The 8,266-nt window shown below is 42.2% G+C and overlaps 1 pseudogene; it reads left to right on the top strand.

The window, feature by feature from the left end:
• The first annotated feature begins 1,963 nt into the window (after positions 1–1,963).
• Positions 1,964–2,916, top strand: LOC148736342 (uncharacterized; annotated as a pseudogene).
• Positions 2,917–8,266: the final 5,350 nt, after the last annotated feature.

The following is an 8,266-nucleotide window of genomic DNA, read 5'->3' as shown; positions in this document are numbered from 1 at the left end:
TAGTGGCTACACAGAATGAATCAACGACAGCGGGAAGGCACCTTAAGACAAGAGCGTAGGGTAGGACAACGACGCTTTTATGAAGTGTTGACTTATCAAAATTGACCAATCGGAAAATATAACAGAGAAAAGAAACCTTAACCCCATTCAGGCTATCAACCACGGCCAACAGCCATCCTTTAGTCATCGCGTGATTCACACTTATTACACCCAGCTTTAATCATCACTTGTCATTAGGTAAGAAGCAAAGAATAAAACGGGTCAATCTAATAGATAAGAAGAAAGATTATTATTCAGCTCGCGATCTACAATATTTTCATTGAACAGCTGAGCACTGCTAATAAAATACCAATTTTGCAACATGAACGCCTTTTTGGATTCTGAGCGTTATCGGTGAAAAAGCTATAAGGAGCCCACGGACTCTTAGAACATTGTTTAAGATAAGATAGGCCATAACAATATATCCACCGAACAAATTGTTTTCACCTTTCAATTATTTAGGCCCCTGACGATGACCATTATCAGTTTTCGATATTTTGGTGGATTCATTCTAAATTCACCTGTCATTAAGTAAGAAAAAGGTTGAAAAAGACACTAGTTTTGTACATTCTAGGAAAGATGATTATTCAGCTCTCGATCTACAATTTCCTTATTCAATGGCTGTGCGCAGCTTATTAAATTTCGATTTTTCGATGCAAATGCCTCGTTTGACATGAAATTTCCTCTTGTCGGTAAGGTATGTAACTTTTTTCGGGAGTGCACTTTGCCGAAAATAGCATGATAATTGCACCTTTTATCCTTTCAACCCATTGTTAAGAAAAGATGTAGTTTCACATCTGACATAGTCTTCTTCCAACAATAACAACTGCAACCTAAAAGGAATTACATAGATCAAGTTTTGTTTGCTGAGGTAATGTGTTACAAATTTCGAGAACCACCCGTGTATTTCCACGATAATTCTACCGGAAAACAGTTAACAATAAAATGACGCATGCATGGCAACAATGCCCGTTCGTCTGTTTTGGTGTACAGTGGCTGTAGGGGTATCATATTGTCGTTGTGCAACTCACAATTCGTGCTGAACATCCCTTTTTATTTAGTCATGAAAAGAAAAGAAAAGCAAAAAGCTGTGCTTCGTTATTAGATGGCAAACAGCTGAGAAATAAAAGCAAGAAAATAATATACCATACTCTGGCACGCGTCAAAAGATAAATGTAATGTTCATTTCGGTGACTCCGCTCGTCGATGTCAAATTTATTGATGGAGACAGAGTTGTCTCTATTTTGAAATTTCTCATTTAGCAGACGATTTGGCAATTTTCTTAAATTATCCTATTTTTCAAAGTAAATAGCAAAAAATTGTTTTCTTTAGATAATGAATTTGCGGCCTTTGGGCTGAGAATTGATCCTAACCTCGCAATTCTACAAAAGTCTTCTGTGACTGATGTATGGACATGTGATTCGATCCTTGATTTATAGGAAAAAGTTTCCTTCTTCGACAGACGTTATATTTCGCGTCAGTCGTGGTTTTTCTTAACTGATTCACCACGTGTAATGATCTTCCGTCTTTGATATCCTTAAGGTAGGTATGATAGCTCGTGGCAGACGATTGTGGGTATCCTTAGAATGCAAAATTTGATTACTCTGTGACGTGTTTTTTTTTCTTAGGATAAGTTTGATAAAGCTATAATTACTATGTTAGAGGATGTACCAGTGAGAGAGTCGCAAGTTAGATGGATGATGTTCGTTCTTAGGATACTTTTGTTCTCAATTAAGGGAAGGCTTCTTCATAGCAAAAGCATCGGAACAAGGGGAACTTTCTCACTTGGTTCACTGTTTAATGTCATATCTTTAAAGCACGTCTTGGTTCTATAGAGTAGATAATGAGTCTTTTGTTAAATAATAAACGTTTTTCGCCCCTGTTAAGATCGTTTGGTTGCTGTGGCTGGTTCTAGTGGAACTCAATGGTCGCCAGTCCCAACAATAGCACAGTACCTATAATGACACCATCCTCGAACAATGGAAGCTGCTCACCGCATCACAATGTATTTTATGGCTTGTTGGGCTGGTCGCTGAATGTCTGACCATAGTTGTTCTCACTATCACCATAATTATTGTATTTGTGATGCAGCGTCGGCTACAGCGGAAGAGTACATACATGATCATTCATCTGGCCTAGACTAGTCTGAGGGCTCTTATTGCGATATGTGGGAGTACGATAGGCCTGATATCAACTGGGTTTTTATTCTTGAGAGAGTACTGGGGTTTCAAGTCTATCAGGTCTCCCTTTTTAATCTCGCCTGTATTTCATTAGAGCGAGTACACGCAACTTTTCGTCCTTTCAAGCATCGTTTTATTAAGAAGTGGGTTTATGGAGTGATTGTAATGCTCACTTGGTTATTGCCTGTTATCATAAACTCCATAACATCAGCACTTCTACGACTATGTCCAATCCAAGTATCTAAAAGTACATTGTATTTGTCATCTTCAAAATCATGGTACACACTGTCTGAGAGAAAGAAAGTTGACTCGGACATAATTTTTTTGTCACCCTTGGATCTTTAGTAACGTTCCTACCGATGATAGTATTTTGGGGCCTTACGCATTTTAACCCCACGTTGCTTTACATCTTATTCGGTCATTCTCGATTTCATATTGGAATGTCATTGATAACATTTGTTTTGACCAGCTCGCTGATAAATCCTATAGTCTACGCCATGCGGTTGCCAGAAATACGAGCATGGATATTGCAAATGATATTCCGCAGGGCTTCAAACCCTATAAATCCAATCGACATCCCAATTGGAAATCTCTTGAGGCGCATTTTAGAAGCACAGCTTATTAAATCTAATTTCCTTTTTGATGCTCATAAAAGCAATTTCGAAACCTCAGCTACCTTAATTTAAGTTATCGTAGTCAGCTATGCAGTAAATGGTTTGAACCCGGGGGTAACATGTGAAGGTGTAGTCTGATCGTCCGGGTGAGTGTAGTCCTGAGAAGGACTGTTGTCGGTGGTAGTGACTGACGTTTCGACAACCTGTGCGGAAGTCATCATCAGAGTCAAGTGAATGATTGTTGTCAGTAGAATGTTCTTATTCCAGTTCGTGTGAAATGATCGGTTGGTTTTGCCGTGATGTTATTGGCTGTAAGACTCAAGTGACGTAAGTCGGTCGTGATTGGTCTGTTTCGATCTGTCGGTAAAGTTAGGTCGTTCTTTTTCGGTCGTTTGTGATGTTAATGTCGTGAATGGGTCGTTTGTATGGAGCGGGTAGTTGTTGACATCTGTTTAGGGGAGTCTGTTCTAAGTTAGTAAACCAGCTTTCCAGAGTCAGTCGTTGAAAATAGTCAGTGCTGTAGGTTAGGCATTGCGCAGAGTCCCAGTCAATGTTGTGGTTGGTAAGTCGATGGTGTTCAGCAATGTGATTGCTGACATCACCTTTCCTCGTCGCCCGTCTGTGTTCAGTCAGTCTTGTTGTGAGGTTTCTGCCAGTCTCACCGATGTAGGAGGCTTGGCAGTCGGAACAATTGATCTTATAAATCGTTCCCTGTCTGTTCTTCGGTTCGTCTTTGTCTTTAACGTTGGTTAGTAACTGACGTAGTGTGGTGATGGGTTTGTGGGCGACGCGGATATTGAAGGGTAGTAAGATGCGCGAGATGTTCTCAGACATGCCTTTTATGTACGGTATGGTTGCTGTAGTCGTAGGGGTTGCGGTGTCGTTTGTTTCGGTAGTGGTAGTGGGTCGGTAAGTGTTTCGTCGGATGAAGTCGTTGTTGTAGTTGTTCTTCGTAAAAACACGGTGAAGGTATTTGTTCTCGTCGGATAAGCCGTCTGTCGAGTCGCATACTAGTTGTGCGCGTCGTGTTAGAGTTCTGATAGTTGTGGCTTTGTGTGATGTAGGGTTGTAGGATGACTCGTCTAGTAATCTGTCGGTGTGTGTCGGTTTCCTGTAAACTGTCGTCCGTAATGAGTTGTCGTTGTGGCTTACCAGGCAGTCTAGAAAAGGAAGTTTGCCACTTTCTTCGACTTCTCTGGTAAACTGTATGTCAGTGTTTTGTTCATTAAGATGGCGGTGGAATGCGTCAAGTTCGTCGTGTCGAACGGCGGTGAAGGTGTCGTCAACGTAACGTAACCAACGCGGTATCGTTTGTCGGCAAGTCGAAAGGGCGCGTTCCTCGATGTTCTGCATCACAATTTCTGCTATAACAACAGAAACTGGTGACCCCATGGCAGTGCCGTGTAACTGTTTGTAGTGCTTACCGTTGTACTCAAATTAAGTAGACGTTAGGCAAATGTTTAGCAAGTCCATAATGTCGTCTGTCGGTAGCGGTAGTGGGTCGGTAGATTGCCGGATTGCAGTCTCAGTGCATTGTAATGCCAATTGAAGTGGAATACTTGTGAACAGTGATTTCACATCAAATGACACTAGTTTGTAGTCGTCAGGTATCTGAACAGCCTTTGTAGCGTTAATGAAGTCTTCAGTGGATTGTAGTTTATGTCTGGATTTGTCGGTTAGCGGTTGTAGTATTGTCGTCAGGTACTTGGATAGTTGGTATGTGGGAGAGCCACAGAAAGAAACAGTAGGTCGCATCGGGAAACCAGGTTTGTGTAGTTTCGGCAAACCGTAGAGTTTCGGTGGCTGTGGTACCGAGCACCTCAGTCGATAGTACCGTTGGGTGTCAAAGGCGTTCGTTTTTTTGATTGTCAGTAGTTTACTGTTGAGTATACGTTGAAGTGCAGGAGTTGGGTCACGTTTGAGTTCTTCGTAGGTTCGTTTGTCGTTAACTAGTGCGTCCATTTTGTCGTTATAGTCAGTTTTGTCCATAAAAACAGTAACTCGTCCTTTGTCGGCTGGTAGGATGACTATGTTCTCGTCGTTTCTCAGTCGTTTCAGTGCGCGTTGTTCGTCTTTAGTCAAGTTGCTGTCATTTAGTGACGTTGATTGTATAGTGGAGGCAATTCTGCTTCTGATGTTATCCTTGGTCGGCTCAGATAGCTCTCGTTGCCGAGACAGGGCCGCCTCAACACTAGATACAATAGCCTCGGTTGGTATGCGTTTAGGTGTTACTGAGTGTTTTAGTCCGTATGATAGTACCTGAGTTTCAGTCTTGTCTAAGGAACGAGAAGAAATGTTACTTACCCAGTTGTCGTCCGGTTTGCTTCGTCTCTTTTATTTGTCGCGTAGCAGTCGTGTCAATTTTTGTTGATGTCCAGTGTGGGCGCGTTCAGTCGTCTTGTTGGCTCGTTTGTCGGCAATTGTCGTAACGGTGTCAAGTAGGTCAGTTGGTATCAGCTGTTTCAGTTGGTCGTGCTCTGTCGTCCAAGTGAACGTAATGCAACTCCTGCACTTCAACGTATACTCAACAGTAAACTACTGACACTCAAAAAAACGAACGCCTTTGACACCCAACGGTACTATCGACTGAGGTGCTCGGTACCACAGCCACCGAAACTCTACGGTTTGCCGAAACTACACAAACCTGGTTTCCCGATGCGACCTATTGTTTCTTTCTGTGGCTCTCCCACATACCAACTATCCAAGTACCTGACGACAATACTACAACCGCTAACCGACAAATCCAGACATAAACTACAATCCACTGAAGACTTCATTAACGCTACAAAGGCTGTTCAGATACCTGACGACTACAAACTAGTGTCATTTGATGTGAAATCACTGTTCACAAGTATTCCACTTCAATTGGCAATACAATGCACTGAGACTGCAATCCGGCAATCTACCGACCCACTACCGCTACCGACAGACGACATTATGGACTTGCTAAACATTTGCCTAACGTCTACTTACTTTCAGTACAACGGTAAACACTACAAACAGTTACACGGCACTGCCATGGGGTCTCCAGTTTCTGCTGTTATAGCAGAAATTGTGATGCAGAACATCGAGGAACGCGCCCTTTCGACTTGCCGACAAACGATACCGCTTTGGTTACGTTACGTTAACGACACCTTCACCGCCGTTCGACACGACGAACTTGACGCATTCCACCGCCATCTTAATGAACAAAACACTGACATACAGTTTACCAGAGAAGTCGAAGAAAATGGCAAACTTCCTTTTCTAGACTGCCTGGTAAGCCACAACGACAACTCATTACGGACGACAGTTTACAGGAAACCGACACACACCGACAGATTACTAGACGAGTCATCCTACAACCCTACATCACACAAAGCCACAACTATCAGAACTCTAACACGACGCGCACAACTAGTATGCGACTCGACAGACGGCTTATCCGACGAGAACAAATACCTTCACCGTGTTTTTACGAAGAATAACTACAACAACGACTTCATCCGACGAAACACTTACCGACCCACTACCACTACCGAAACAAACGACACCGCAACCCCTACGACTACAGTAACCATAACGTACATAAAAGGCATGTCTGAGAACATCTCGCGCATCTTACTACTCTTCAATATCCGCGTCGCCCACAAACCCATCACCACACTACGTCAGTTACTAACCAACGTTAAAGACAAAGACGAACCGAGGAACAGACAGGGAACGATTTATAAGATCAATTCTTCCGACTGCCAAGCCTCCTACACCGGTGAGACTGGCAGAAACCTCACAACAAGACTGACTGAACACAGACGGGCGACGAGGAAAGGTGATGTCAGCAATCACATTGCTGAACACCATCGACTTACCAACCACAACATTGACTGGGACTATGCGCAATGCCTAACCTACAGCACTGACTATTTTCAACGACTGACTCTGGAAAGCTGGTTTACTAACTTAGAACAGACTCCCCTAAACAGATGTCAACAACTACCCGCTCCATACAAACGACCCATTCACGACATTAACATCACAAACGACCGAAAAAGAACGACCTAACTTTACCGACAGATCGAAACAGACTAATCACGACCGACTTACGTCAGTTGAGTCTTACAGCCAATAACATCACAGCAAAACCAACCGATCATATCACACGAACTGGAATAAGAACATTCGACTGACATCAATCATTCACTTGACTCTGATGATGACTTCCGCACAGGTTGTCAAAACGTCAGTCACTACCACCGACAACAGTCCTTCTCAGGACTACACTTACCCGGACGATCAGACTACACCTTCACACGTAGTCAGCTAATTAATCATTCCAATGTTTTATTTTCATAAAAAATAGCCGCTGTCAATATTGAACGTTGAAGTGATCCAATTACATTTTATACTACGAAAACAAGTTTTCCGGAATCTAGTGATCCTTGAGAAACAACAAAATACAATATAATTAAAGAAGCGTAAAAGAGAGAATGGAAAAGACTAGTGCAGATAAAACTCTTACTAGCGCTTTGACTGCTAGTAGAACCAAAAAAGTTAAATACAGTGTATTTAACTTTTTTGGTTCTTCAAATTTTACGTCGCAAAAAGCAAACAAAGGGTAGTTACATTAAAAGCCCAAAGTGCGTCTGTTTTGTTTCATTTATTTTCATCTATACATCAGTTGATGTCACAAGCCCTATTTTTAGCAAGCAGGCACTGTAGAGGTCAGTACTATCCCTATTAAAATCATCCAACTCCGATAGCAAAAATTTTCAATCTCGAGACGGAACCAATAGAATAGTACTCAAGGAAGACGGCTTCCATTTTTCTTTCTCTGCAAAGGCATTCAGATGCATGAATAATTTGTTTATTTCTACCCCTTGCAGAAAATCTGAATTACAGGTATAGTCAGCAAATTGTATACATGGAAGTAAGCTTACAAAATACAATAATAATGGCTTTTTATACATTTTGCTTTAAATAAGTGGCAAACTTGTTCGTTACAAACTTTCCAAAACGGACAGTTTTTGTGCTTTTCACATAACTAGTAGAAGAAAACCTGAGATTGTACTTGTTACTTGGTAGAGTGAGGCGGCTTTTGACAATATTGAAAACAGAGTTTGACGGTGTCAGGGTACATATAAGCTTCTTACAAGCTTCTTCGCACCTATCCGCAAGCCTGGCGATCCGAGACGCAGCTAGCGCATCTGCATATGCAAGGTTCGGAAAAACAACGGCAAGTGCGCGTTTCTGGACCTCTTCTAGGGCCTGCGACAAGTACTGTGGAAGATTGGCGAATGTAGGTGTCGCATATTCCAGAAAAGGCCTAATTAGCGTGCAGTACATCCCGACAATGTTAGCTTGGGACATTCCACAGCGCATGAGCCTTCAGTCTGAGGGCATATATAGCCTGCGGTTGGCCTTCCTAACTATATAGTCCGTGTGGTCCCCCCATGT

This window comes from Stylophora pistillata, chromosome 3, assembly GCF_964205215.1.
Source record: "Stylophora pistillata chromosome 3, jaStyPist1.2, whole genome shotgun sequence".
Lineage (NCBI taxonomy): Eukaryota > Metazoa > Cnidaria > Anthozoa > Scleractinia > Pocilloporidae > Stylophora > Stylophora pistillata.
Note: the sequence above shows the minus strand (reverse complement) of the source record. Positions and strands in the feature narration are given on the sequence as shown.